Raw genomic sequence first — 13,789 nt, 5'->3', positions numbered from 1 at the left:
GCCCGCGACGGCTGGCCGGGGGACCCGACGACCCGGCGCTCGGGGCGAGCGCGTCGGGGCGGGGCGCGGCGGGGGGGGACGGAGGGCGGTCCCCCACCTCACCCAACACGCCACGACGTCGGCGGACGGGCGGACGGGCGGCGGCGGCGGCCCACGGAGCGGGGCCGCGGCAGGCCCGGGAGGCGAAACACACCGGGACGCGGCCCGGGGGTCGGCAGACGCGACGGACGAGGCAGAGCGACGGAAGGGAGAGAGGGCCGACGGGGCGCGGCTGGCTCGCCCGCCGTCGCGGAGACGCGACGACGACGTCACAGAAGCCGTGGGCGGGAGGGGGCGCGGCCGCACGCCGCCGCGGGGGTGCCCGTTCCTAAGGGCCCGGACGCGAGTCGGCCACCGGGGCACGACACGGGGTCTCACCGCCAGAGGCCTCCAGCGCAGGGGCGGTCCCGCGGCACCCAGGACGCCGACTGGCCTTTCCTCGGCCCCCCCACGGGTCCCCCCTCGCGGGGCTCGCGACCTCCCCCCGCCAAACACCCACGAGCCGCGGCCTGCCCGCGACAACACTCTTCCCGCGCGCGCGCACCGGTCCGCCCCACCTCGCGGGCCCCCCACCACACACACACACACCCCTCCGCTGCCGCGCCCGACTTCTCCGCCTCGGGAACCGTGAGCTCTCCACCCGGGGACGCCGCCCGCCGGCCGAGGCGGCCGTGGCGGGGGGGGGCGACACCCTCACGTGGGCGAGGACGGCTCGGTCCCAGACGGTGGAAGGGGGACGCGGTGCGGCCGGGTGGGGTGGGGTGGGGTGGGCCGGGGGAGGGGGCGGCGGCGGCGTCGACGGCGACGGGGAGGGGGCGGCACGCGCACACGGCGAGGGCCGCGGGGCAGGGGCGCGGGGCGCCCGCCCAGGGAGGGAAAGTGCCGAGGCACGACCGGGCCACCAGGAAAACAAGCGCGGGGTCCCACCGCCACACACACGAGGGCGGTCCCACGACGCCTGAGACGCCGGCCGGCCCCAGCCACCCCGGGGCCTCCCACGACCCGGCCCCGCCGCCAGGCCCCGCGTGCGACGGTCCCCCCGCGTACCGCGGAGGGACCCCGTCCGTCCAACCGAGCTCAAACCCCTCCGTCCTCGCCAGATCCGCCGTCGTCCGAGTCCGACCCCCGGGGCCCGCGCCCCGGGTGAACGCCCCCGAGCGAGGCGGCCCGCACCGTGCCCGCAACACCGCCACCGGCTGCCGACTCGCGGCGAGGGCAGGCGCGACGGGCTCCTCGCGGCTGCGGGACTAGGGAGTCGTCGGGACGCCCGGGCGTCCCCGCCCGCCCCCCTCGGCCTCGCCACCGAGAGGGGGGTGTGTCACCGCACGCGCACGCACACGCACGCGCACGCGCACGCGCGGCCCCGCGCCGGACGCCCGGCCTTGGCGGGACCCTCCCCCGACTCAGAGGGGGGAGGCGCGGGCCGCGGTAGGCAAAGAGCGGCGCCCGGCCCCACCGCGGGGCCGGCGCAGAGAACCCTCCCGCCGCGAAGGCGAGGGGCTCCGCCCACGTGCTCTGGCAGTCGCCAACACCGTGGCCACTGCACGCGCGGGAGGGGCAGCGGCTGGGGGGTCCGGTACCCCAAGGCTCCCTCTCGGATCGCTAGAGAAGGTTTCCTCACCGAGGGGGCGTCGTCCCCCCAACCCATCGTCTCCCCTTCGGGCCCGCCCACGGAGGCGCTCCACGAGCCGCCAAAGTCCACGACTGGGCGGGGTTTGGGAGAGGGGTCTGCGGTATGGGTAAGCACGAGGCCCAGAGGAGCATTCGCGGCCACAGCCGGGGGCACAACCTCCGCCGCCCCCAGGCCCGTCCATCGGGGGCCCCGAGAGGAGGGAGCACGCCCGAGAGGGGCGGAAAGACCCCCTTCTCTCACAGGCCCCGGCCCAACGCGCTCGCCACCCACGCCCGCGTGCGACCCCCTCCCCCCCGACCGCCACAAACACACACACACGTGGGGGGGGAGGGTGGGCACACGCGGACGCTCGCCTGGCCCGAGTCAGTCCCCCCGTGCCACAGCAACACCGTGGGAGGACGACCGCGACGAGGCGGCCCCTGTTTCCCCCAACCGAGGGAGGGAAAACAGAGGCACGCCTCCCTTACCGTCTCGACCCCCCCAAGAGAGCCACTCACGGGACGCACCACCGCGGCGGCGGGGACCCCGAGGAGCACGCTGGGAGAAGGGAACGACACCACCGCTCGGCCTCGGGCACCTGAGGGACGACCTGGAGCGCTCCAGGGGCACCACAGAGGATCGAACGAGGCACGCTCACGCACCGGCAGGGGCGCGCGGCGCAGCGGCGGGACGGCACCCCCCCACCAACGCGGGGAGGACCGCCCACGGGGGCAACACGCCGAGGAGGCGAAGCGAGAGCGTCTGCTGCGTCCGAGGACCACGGCCCCGCCACCCACGCCGTGAGGCAGGGGGCGGGAGGCCGAAGGTCAGGGCCGGGGACCACCACCCCTGCCCTTCCCCACACCCCTCGACAGGCCGGGAGAGCGTGAGGAGAGAGGCGGGGAGGCCCGCGGACAGAACGAGAAGAGCGGTCCCGTTCGCCAAGAACGTCCGTCCCTCGTCTGGCGCGACCTTAAGGCCCGGCCCAGGAGAGCGCGACATCACCACATCGATCAGTCATGCCAGAGAGCCAGGGACCACCAGGCCCCGAAGGGGAGGGGCACGCACAGCGAGGACCATCACCAGAGGAGCCTGCTTCGGCCTCACCGGCGGCACCCCAAACCCCCTCTTTCTTTTTTTTTTTTTTTTCTCCTCTCAGGCAAAAGTGGCCGACGACCCCGCGAGTGAGGAGAACGCCTGACACGTGGCACGGAGCCTGCGGGGTGGGGTCGTCGTCTCAGCCACCACCGGGTGCCTGCGGCGGGGAGGGGAGTCACACGGGGTAGAAGACCCAACGCCCCGCCGCCCTCGGGTGAGCCAGAGACCGGAGGCGGCACCGCGGGTCGGGTCAGCCGGACGCACACACGAGAGCCGGCGCGCAGGCCCAGGCGGGCGGCTCAAGTGGCGAGGGTCGGCTCGGCCACCAGACGGCGATCCAAAGCCCAGGACCCTGCGCGCGTCCAGACTCCCAAAGTCCTCAGCGACAGACGCCAGAGAAGACCGTGTCAGCACCTATCTGGTGGCAAAAAAGGCCCATTTCGGGCGAAAAAAATCACGGCGCCCGGCAGCGGGGCCCACGCACGCGTCGCAGGGGGGGTCCCCGGGACCTCGGTCCGGCCGCCTGTCCCCAACACTTCCCCATCCACACCAGCCCCGGAGCTCTCGGGGCCATCTGGTCGACCCGAGGAGCTTGGGGGGAGTGGGGGGGGGGGGTGGGGGGGAGGGGGGGGGCGGGCCAAGCGGGGCGGGCAAACGTGGGAGAGGGCCGCGAGCCGGGTCGCCCTCCCCGGTTCACCCGCACGGGCAGGTACCGGTCCCTCCGAGTCTCCGGGCCAAGACTTGGTGAAAGGAAAAGAAATATCTCACTCGGCCGTCTCCGACGAGCGGGCCCCACGGGGGACCGCGCCCGGGCCCGGGCCGCCCTATCCGGGCCACCCAGGACGGCTCGGGCGGGCCGGTCCCCACCCCCACCCCGGCCGGGACTCGCGGCGGGTGGAGGAGAGGGGGCGGGGGAGGGAGGGTGAGAAAAAACTCAAAGTCCGCCGACCAGGACCCCCCGTGGGCACGCTGAAGGGCCGGGTGCGCCCTCCCCGGCCACCCGCGCGAGCAAGGCCCGGTCCGTCCACGTCCACGGACCCAGGGGCACTTGGAAACATTTTGCCCCGGGAGGCGCCTCCCAGGCGACCAGAGCCCACGAGGGAGGGACCGCACCCGGGCCCGGGCCCGGGCCGGTCTCTCCGGGTCACCCCTCGCGGCCCAGGCCGGTCCCCACCTCCCGAGTCCGACTCGGCCAAACATCGGTGAGAAAGAATCCGACCACCGGGAGGGGCCCCACGCGCGCCCGCCACCGAGCCCGTCGCGCCCGCCACCGGCCTAACCTAAACGCACGGGCCCGGGCCGGTCCCCCACCTTCCGGAGCGGGGCGCTGTGGGGACCGCGGAAGAGAGGAAGGGAGGGTGGGGGGGGTCGGGGAATGAACGCTCCAAAGGGTGAGCCAGGAGAAAGCCCGACCGACCGCCCATCCGCAGGCGCTCCGGAGGGCGCGGAAGACCCTCTCCCTTCCCACCGCGGCGGCCCGGCCCAGGTCGTGTCGGGTGGCCGGGTCGGTCCCCGCGGCCGGAGGGGAGCGGACGGATGCTGGTCGACCGGGCCAGGCGGTCCCCCAGAGCGGCTCGAGAGCGCGGCGACGGTCACACCCTCATAGACCTGCACGCCCAATCTCAAGCGACAGCAGGAGGCGCCCACGCCTGGGCGCCACCGGGACAGTGGCCACCAGCGTCGCCTGGCTGCCGGAACTCTGCCTCGGGCCCGGCGGCCGACTCACAGCCCTCACGAAGGTCGCCGAAGCTCCAGAGACAAGGGACAATATAAAAGCGGCCGCCAGGTGGCTCCCGACAACCGGCTCCAACGTCCCCGGGCCGGATCCCTGTCGCCGGCCGGCCACCGAGGACGCGGCGGCAGCGCCGGGCCGCCCAAACGCCCGAGCTCAGCCCGGGACGAGGCGGCGGGCGTCTGGCGCGGCGGCCCCGTGTCGTCCATCTCGGAGCTAGCTCCCCGGTCGGCACGACACGACACGGTGCGACCCGGGCAGCAGACGGGGGTGGGGGGGTGGGGGGCGGGGGAAGCCGGGGAGATGTCGCCGGGAGGCTGTCTCGGAGGAGACGCGCTCCCCAACGCGATTCCTGGGCGGGGGGGAAATCCCGCGGAGACGCCGGCGGGGCCCGGGGCGCCCGGCACGGGTTGCCCAGAGGGGCACGAGCAAGATCCCCGGCTGCCCGGACGGGGGGGAGGGAGGGAGGGAGGGAGGGAGGGAGGGAGGGAGGGAGGGAGGGAGGGAGGGAGGGAAGGAGGGAGGGACGGATGGAGGGACGGAGGGACGGAGGGACGGATGTAAGGACGGAGGGACGGACGGAGGGAGGGAGGGAGGGAGAGAGAGAGGGACGGAAGTCGGGGACTGGCAAACCGAAACCAGGCAAGCGCTCAGGGAACAACGCAGGAATTCGTCCAAAGACAACACATGGGTGCTGCGAGGGTGGGGAAAATGCACTTGCGGTCACGAGAACATGGATTTCATAACGGACTGACCACGATCCATCACGGGCCGGGCGGGGGTGGGGGGGGTGGGGGCGGGTGAGGCGGGGGTTGGGGGAATGCGGGCGGCTGGTGGGGAGGGGGCGAGGGTGGAGTCAATAGCCATCCACTAAAGAAACTGAGTTCCGGTACGTCGACACAAGGCAACACTCTGAGTGCGAGTGTGTGTGAGCGTGTGTGTGCGTGTGCGTGCGTGCGTGTGTGTGTGGAGTGCGGTGAGTACTGACAGCGAACCGTAGTCCCACCGGGACCACACCAAACCATACCAACCAAGAAGTCAAGCTGTAGAACTTCTCTGGCCTTTAAAACAAAGAGAAAAGCGTGCACGTATCGCATACGTACACACATTACGTACGCTTGTGGCATACGTATACGTGGACGTGGACGTATAAAGGCCTAGGACAAGCCCAAGCACATCCCGTCAGGGGAGCCTATCCAAAACAGACCAAGACCTCACACAATTCAGCCTCCAGAAAACAAGCGACCCAGTGAGAAAAGTGGGCAGGAGGCCAGAACAGAACATTTTCATTAGAGAAAAAAAAGAAGAAGAGAAAAAAAGAAAAAAAGAAAAAAGAAAGAAAGAAAGAACACAACTTTCTTAGTAAAAACCAAACAAACAAAACACAACAACAAAACAAACAGAAATAAAACAGAAAACCTCTTTTAGTGAAAGAATTCAACGGGGCAACGAAAAAAGCGCACACACGCATCTCTCTGGACGAAGATATTCGGACAGGCACAGGATCTGGAGTTGCGACAGCAAGTTCGTACAAGCAGAAAAAGTGCCTCCTTCCTCCCGATCCAACACGTATTTTTCAAGCTGAGAGAGACCACCACCACCGTGGCACGCCGGAGGGAGGACTCAGAGATGTCACCCGGCGGGTGAGAGAACGGCTCTCCGACAAAAGACAGCAGTATGGAAAACAGAAAGGAAGTCCCTCAAAACACTGCACAGAAAACTACCATGCGACCCAGCAACTCCACTAAGTGCCCACGGAGGGGGTAAAGACGACATGTACATGTCTATCTGTACCAACACCTGTAACGATGGAGAGATAGGTACGGACGCACTGTTAGCGCTCTCTGTGCCCGTACGTCTATATCTATGAGAGAAGGACCGGGTGGGGGGTGGGGGGTGGGGGGTGGGGGTGCGGAGAGAGAAGTGAGACAAAGAGTGGACAGTCACGTGAGTGCAGTAGGTAAGGAAGATTAAGACGACAAACAAACTCCCAACAGTGGTCCTGTAAGTCAACCATCAAGATTTCGATATCATGATGTCATCAAGCACCAACCCTTCTGAAGGGACACAGCGACACACAGGGCTCACTTGGCAGGGCAGTTCAGGACCCTAAAATGACCGTGAAAGGTGAAGCTCGAAAAAGCAATCTTGTTCATCCACGGGGGGAAAATACCGTTCTCCCACGACATTCAAAAATCCTATCAGGGGGCTTCCCTGGTGGCGCAGTGGTTGAGAGTCCGCCTGCCGATGCAGGGGACACGGGTTCGTGCCCTGGTCCGGGAAGATCCCACATGCCGCGGAGCGGCTGGGCCCGTGAGCCATGGCCGCTGGGCCTGCGCGTCCGGAGCCTGTGCTCCGCAATGGGAGAGGCCACAACAGTGAGAGGCCCGCGTACCACAAAAAAAAAAAAAAAAAAAAAAAAAAAAAAAAAAAAATCCTATCAAAACATTTTAAAACTCTCTTACTCGCTCACCATTTAAAAGGTAGAGAAATAAAAAGAGAGCCAAAGTACGATTTATTGAGTGGTGGACCGTCACAGAAAGCATGCCATGAAAGCCTCCGATTCATTTTGGAAGGTCCTAGGAACAGCAATCTTCAACATTGCTCTCCTGCCTGCCTTCTTGGCGTGGTATCTTTTCTACATCTGGATAAGCAGTCCTAGGTTTTGTGTGTTTGCTTGTTATTCCCCTAACTGAAGATCAGCCTCCAACACGATAACCCTTTGTGCCCTCTGGGTCCTGAACTCTCTTCTCTGGAAGTGCTTTTCTGAATGGGAACGGTTTCACCAACGTCATCGCCTGGAGACATCTTCAGCCTGTCCTCCCCCCACCCGCACCCCCGCCCGCCCCCCACCCTCTTCCTCCTCCTCCTCCTCCTCCTCCTCCTCCTCCTCCTCCTCCTCCTCCTCCTCCCCTTCCTCCTCCTCCTTTTTTTTCTTTGTTTTCTTCAGCTCTCCTTGCGCTGGTCTCTCACACGGTGGCAGCGTTGTCCTAGGCATGCCCAGGTGTCTCCTAACCCCATCCAAGTGATGACTCCCAGCGTCATCATTTTGGGTTTCTTAGCCGCACTTTCGTCGTTCCCGGGCAATTCTTTCTTTTTATTTTCCATGGACGGGGGAGACCAGACCGGGGCGGGGGGCAACACAACGACACACTGCGTGTGACCTGGGAAACAGACACATACACGCCAGGCAATCACCGACAGGCTCTGAAAGAGGATCGGTCCCCGGACACGGGGCACGCACGTTTGTTATCGGTGGAGTCACTGCAGACCGAACGGGAAGCAGCAGACTTTGAACTTGACGCAGCTACCGTTCATCCATCGCGGAAACTGACATTTGAAACACGTAGTTAGGCTCTTGGTGCGATTTCACCTAGTCATTGAAATGTGTGCACAGTGGAACCATGGAAAGTGAGACAACCCCCCCACCCCACTTCTACCAAAGGTCGCCAAATGAAGACTCTCGTTTGTTTACAAACCAAATTTCCTATCCTTAAATTTGGTGGGAGCTTTCCCTAAGGATTGCACGGGAAGGTGACTTCCTCAAGCGTTGGAGTAGTTTTCCTTAGAACTAGAGAATTAGAATTCTGCTGAATGATGAACACACACCTCGCTTAAGTTTCTGCTAGGAAATCCACGCACCATGTGGATCGAACGAAAAGCAAAATGATTTTTTAACAAGGTCTTCTCTCCACTTCAGACGAATTTTACAGGGCGGGGAGGGGGGAGGCTAGGCTTCTCTGTTTTTCATTTAAGGTCCTCTGAAACGTCAGTAAGTGTTCGTGATCCTACTCACGTGTACTCTTGTCCTCCATCCAATCGTCAGTCATCTGGCAGAAGGAGAGCCTGCCTCATCCACGGCAAACAACATTCCGACACTCAATGAGAAAATACATTTCTGGTGCTTTCGCCAAAAAATGCAAAGCCCCTTATTTAAGCTAATGGAATTTAAAAGAAATCCCTAGTACCTAGGAACAGAACAAAGTGAAAGAAACACAACGCACAGACTTGGGGGATAGAAAGAAAGAAAGAAAAAGAAAGAAAGAAAGAAAGAAAGAAAGAAAGAAAGAAAGAAAGAAAGAAAGAAAGAAAGAAAGAAAGAAAGAAAGAAAGAAAGAAGAGAGAGAGAGAGAGAGAGAGAGAGAGAGAGAAGGAGAGGAGAGGAGAGGAGACAAGAGGAGAGGAGAGGAGAGGGAGGGAGGGAGGGAGGGACGAAGGAAGGAAGGAAGGAAGGAAGGAAGGAAGGAAGGAAGGAAGGAAGGAAGGAAGGAAGGAAGAAAGGAAGGAAGGAAGAAAGAAAAGATCTCTCAACCTAAAAGTTTTTGTGACAAACGGACAATCTATGATTTGGTAGGTTAAAAAATATTTTTGGAACGTAAAGTTCTTTGAGACACGAATGGAGAAGAAAACAAGAAAAGGACAATCAGAATTCGGAACCCTCAGAAACCTGAATCGGTCATGAACAGGAACTAGGAAGCCAGGGTGAACGGCGTCTGTGACACCAGTGATTCTGGACTGGCAAAGGGATGATTCCATTTCACCAGCATACATTTTCACACAGTGTCACTTTTTAAAAATGTTTTCTTTTCCCCAGAGTGATGCCAGAGGTGTGGACTCATACATCGAAACATCTTTAGTCTTTCTGTAATAAGGAGACAGAAGTAGGTCCACTGAGACTTGTCGAGCCATGAACGAACGTTTCCATAGGTTATCTTTGGAAAGGATCCAGACATTCCACGAATTCCCCATCATTCCACTTATGCCAACTCTGAAGTTTCTAAAGTGACCCAAAAGGTCTGGGCGAGACTGTTTTTAAGTAGACATACCACAAAACATAACGCTTCTTAAGGAGTTCCTGCACCTAGAGCTATCGACATCACTTGTTCGAGATCCCATGACGACGAGATGGCCCGTGAACACTTCCTGAGACTTCAGACGATGATGTCAGCCATCATCCCCAAGTTCTTTTTCTTGCCGACGAATCTGGTTCACTCCCGTGAACTTACTGGATTTGGGGTCGACGTAGATAGAAGGAAAGGATGACCTCGAACGCTGATCACGCTAAAGACATGCCTAGTTTCATAAAACCCATACCTTGACCTTGGCTATTCTCGGCTGAAGGGTTCAGCCTAGATCACCACCTGAACTTGCCTAAAACCTTTGGGTCCCTTCCCTTTCTAGTGGACTGAATTCCGGAGTGCTCCCTTCTAAGCCATTCAAGAGAGCTCTCTCACAAGTTCATTGCGGCACTCGGATCCCTACGCAGAAACAGGCCAGCTCTAGAAGGGAGCTACAGACATACAGTACCTGTTACCAGGCCCTTTCCAGATTCTGGCACAGCAGTACCAGAAAAATGAAGGTCGTTTCCACAAGGCTTCTAAGGCTAGCACGGCAAAACTTTTTTTTTTTTTTTTTTTTTTTTTTTTTTTTTTTTTTTTTTTAATTAAAAGAGATAGCTTGTACACAAGGGAGAAGGCGGTGGGTGGGGTGGGGGTGAGAGGCAGCCCCACCCCCCCCACCCCCCGAGTTGCTTGGATCACGAAAGGGAGAGTTTGTCTCGGGATCACTGATCATTTCCAGAAATCCTCCAAATTCTTGGATCATCAGCAGCTGGTTCCACGGTGGCTACCTGTGGGGAATACCAAGTGCTTCCACGAGGGGAAAGAAGCGCATGAGAATGTTCGGCAAGAAAGCACAGGAACAGATAAGGGTTCAATGTACAGCTGAGCTTCTCGTCTTGGGACAACTAGGTATAGTCGTGGGTGGGTGTCCACAGAGGAAAAGTTCATCTTCTTTTACTCCCGCGAGCCTCGTGTGTGTGTGTGTGTGTGTGTGTGTGTGTGTGTGTGTGTGTGTGTGTCTGTGTCTGTGTCTGTGTCTGTGTGTCTGTGTGTGTGTCTGTGTGTGTCTGAGACTCAGGCCCCCAGGGCTGATCTGCTCATGCAATTCCATTTCCCCTCCCCCTCCCCCTCCCCCTCCCCCTCTTCCTCCTCCTCCTCCTCCTTCTATGTACTTCTTTCTGTCGAGGAGATGATTTCCAACTCAAATGCAGACCAAAAGATTTCTAGGTTCCCAAACTTCAGGGTTCCATGGATCAGGGTGTCCAAAATCTGCACAGCGCCTTCAATAACGGCCCTCTTTCTCAGTGCACACAAGTCAACCCCAGACCAAGGCACCCTAAGGGCAAAAACCCTCCAGGATTTCTCCCACCAGACCCCGAACATCAGCACACACACCCTCCCCCAGTTTCTATTTCGTATCGTGTGGGCTCAGGCAGACAACAAACACGTCCATCGTTCGATCATCTTCCTTTGGCGTGTTTCGTGAACGTTGCACCGGCCGAAGAAACCTAAGTGTGCAAAAGCTCATCCCCGTGTAAAAGGCTTTGGCTTCTCAGCGAAGGGGTCGAGCCAAGGGACCTAGGCCCCTCTGTCCACTTTTCACTGGGTTCACTGGCCTCACTGTTGTCCCAAGCGATGGCCGGTCAGATCTCTCACGGTCATTCTTCTTTTGGCCTTCTGGTTTTAGAGAGGGTTTTCAACTGGGGTAAAAAGGGCAGGCTTGTGTGGGGCCCTTTCATGGTGGGGAGGGGGTGGGGGGGGCCCCGTAGAGGTCCCTCCGATTCACCCAATCTCAGGCAGTGCCCTATTCAAAACGTTTGTTTCCGGGCTTCCCCGGTGGTGCAGTGGTTGAGAATCCGCCTGCCAATGCAGGGGCCACGGGTTCGTGCCCCGGTCCGGGAAGACCCCACATGTCGCGGAGCGGCTAGGCCCATGAGCCACGGCCACTGAGCCTGCGCATCCGGAGCCTGTGCTCCGCAACGGGAGAGGCCACGACAGTGAGAGGCCCGCGTACCACAAAAAAAAAAAAAAAAAAAAAAAAAAGAAAAGAAAAGAAAAGAAAACAGAAAACGTTTGTTTCCGTCCCACCAAGAGCCCACCTTTGGAGAGATTCCCTGCCTTACACGTCCTCTCCGCTCCTCCTATTCATCCACCGTGATCCACCACCACCACCACCACCACCACCACCACCACCACCCCGCCGGCCGACCTGATCTGTTCACCCTGAAGCTGGCAAGCAGTAAGGGTGCTCGTGAAGCGAGGATCCGTTGGGATTGGCCAAGATGGCAAAGTGGCGGCGGGGGCGGCGGCGGCGGTGGGGCGGGGGGGGGGTATGTGGAGGGGACTCGGAAAGTACGAGGTTACAGCTAACAGCTGCTGCTGGCAGATAGGTCTTTGAAACAGGCTGGTGGCGCCCTGGACTTTGATACCGTCCATTCTGACCATTCCTGTTCTCCGTGAGAAGGGTGTTGGGCCCAGGATCGGCCACCCCAAAACGGGCCTCCGTGGCACATTGACGATTTTGAGCGAAGGGGGACTCCAGAAGCAGCCACGTTTGTCCGAGGGACACTGGGATTCTCCTCTGTGTCTCCCTGAAAGCGAGACATCCATCTCTCGGCTGAAAGGTGCACTCCCTGCCTCCGGAGGTAGGAGGCCGCCGCCGCGATCGGCAAATTAGGGCATTCGGGCCCGAGAAACCTTCGGAGACAAACACTGCGGACCACCGCAAACCCGAGCTCTGTTTAGCTTCTTCCTTCGCTCGCTCGTTCGCTCACGGCACACCCCAAAACCTAAGTCTCTCGGTCCGGTTCCCTGTCTGTCTCACCCATGTACCGTTCGTTCCTCGGTCTGAGCAGGAGAGACGCCGCCCGCTTCAGCCACTTCTCAGCCCTCGAATGAAAGGAAAGGTCACCCCGCTCCCCCCACACACCTTCGTCTCTCCGCGCCTTGGGCCCATGTTACTTTATTTTTATTTTTATTTTTTTGCATTACACGGGCCTCTCACTCTTGTGGCCTCTCCCGTCGCGGAGCACAGGCTCCGGACACGCAGGCTCAGCGGCCACGGCTCACGGGCCTAGCTGCTCCACGGCACGTGGGATCCTCCCGGACCGGGGCACAAACCTGTGTCCCCTGCATCGGCAGGCGGACTCTCGACCACTTTGCCACCAGGGAAGCCCATCGGGCCCATTTTAGAATGAGTCCAGCCACAGGAACTCAAGAGGGGTAGAGGGGGAGATCTCCCCCTCCCCCAAACAGGAAGGCACCTGGAACCCCGTTCCCACCGGCCACCCGGCTCCACTTTGGGTGCGTGAATCCTAGTTTGCCTCCTCCGGATCTTTAAATGATCTTCCACGTGTTATAACAGACTCACAAGGAGAGAAGCTTACGCATGTATTTCTTCTGAGTTTCATGCGACACGGGGAGCCCTCCTAAGAAAACAAAGAAAGACCCAGAGAAGCGTCCGAACCTAACATCTCTTCTGTTGGATCTGAGCAAAGAGAGGCAATCTGAAAAAGCAACTATACTCTGGCGGGGGTGCGGAGTGTGTGTGTGTGGGGGGGGGGGGGGGGGTGTGAGTGGGGGTGGGTGAGGGGGGGGTGGGTGGGTGGGGGGCGCGGGCGATGCCAAAGGAGGATGAGAACTCTTAGAAATTCTTAGGCATAGAAAATTAAGACGGATCCGGGCCCGCGCCTCTCCTTTTCTCGTGCGTTGGGAAGATCATTTGGCTCTCGCCGGCTGGGATGTCATCTCCCCACGAACCATCAGGCGAGCTGTGGGGCGGAAAGAGGGAGAGCAGGGTTCAGAAGAACGTGGAGAAGATGGACGCTAGATGCCCAGAGTCCACGTCCCCCGCCCCCCCCCCCCCCCCCCCCGGGAGCAAGGATCTCTTCTTCGTGGGCACACGATCTTCCACCACGACCTCCGGACCGTGGTGCCAAGTCACGCCCACGCGAAGACAGGGCTCACCCAGGGATATGGGCTTGTGCCACAGAAAGGGAGACAGCAGGGAAGTCACCGAGCTTAAGGTATCTGACTCTCGTCGGGTCCTCGACAGGCGGAGGGACACATCTTTCCGACACGGTCGGGGCCGGCTTAGAGAACCGCTGCCGACGACCGCACCGCGAAGGAAGATGTCTCTGCGGTCTCGACAGAAGATCCAGTAGGTTTCCCAAGTGGCGGAGCTAGGAATCGATCGGCCAGGCAGGCGTGTCCAATCTTCAACTTTGGGAAGACACGCGGACTTTTACCCCCCCTTTTCGGCGGGGAGCCTGTAGAAGATCAGGCCGGGAGGAAGGACACAGTCTGTCAGTCGTTGCACGTGATGTTAACGTCCAGGCCAGGAGGAGCCATGCCAGGACTGACTCCACAAAAGGGAGAAGGTGACCAGTTGCCTTTTGAGGACCATGGCTCTCTACGCGGCACGGAAACCAAGGGAGCAGGGGCCAGGGTAGAGGCCGGCAGGGTCGT

Source organism: Kogia breviceps, assembly GCF_026419965.1.
Source record: "Kogia breviceps isolate mKogBre1 chromosome 20 unlocalized genomic scaffold, mKogBre1 haplotype 1 SUPER_20_unloc_3, whole genome shotgun sequence".
NCBI classification, from domain to species: Eukaryota; Metazoa; Chordata; class Mammalia; order Artiodactyla; family Physeteridae; genus Kogia; species Kogia breviceps.
The sequence above is the reverse complement of the archived record's forward strand: the minus strand, read 5'-3'. Positions refer to the sequence as shown.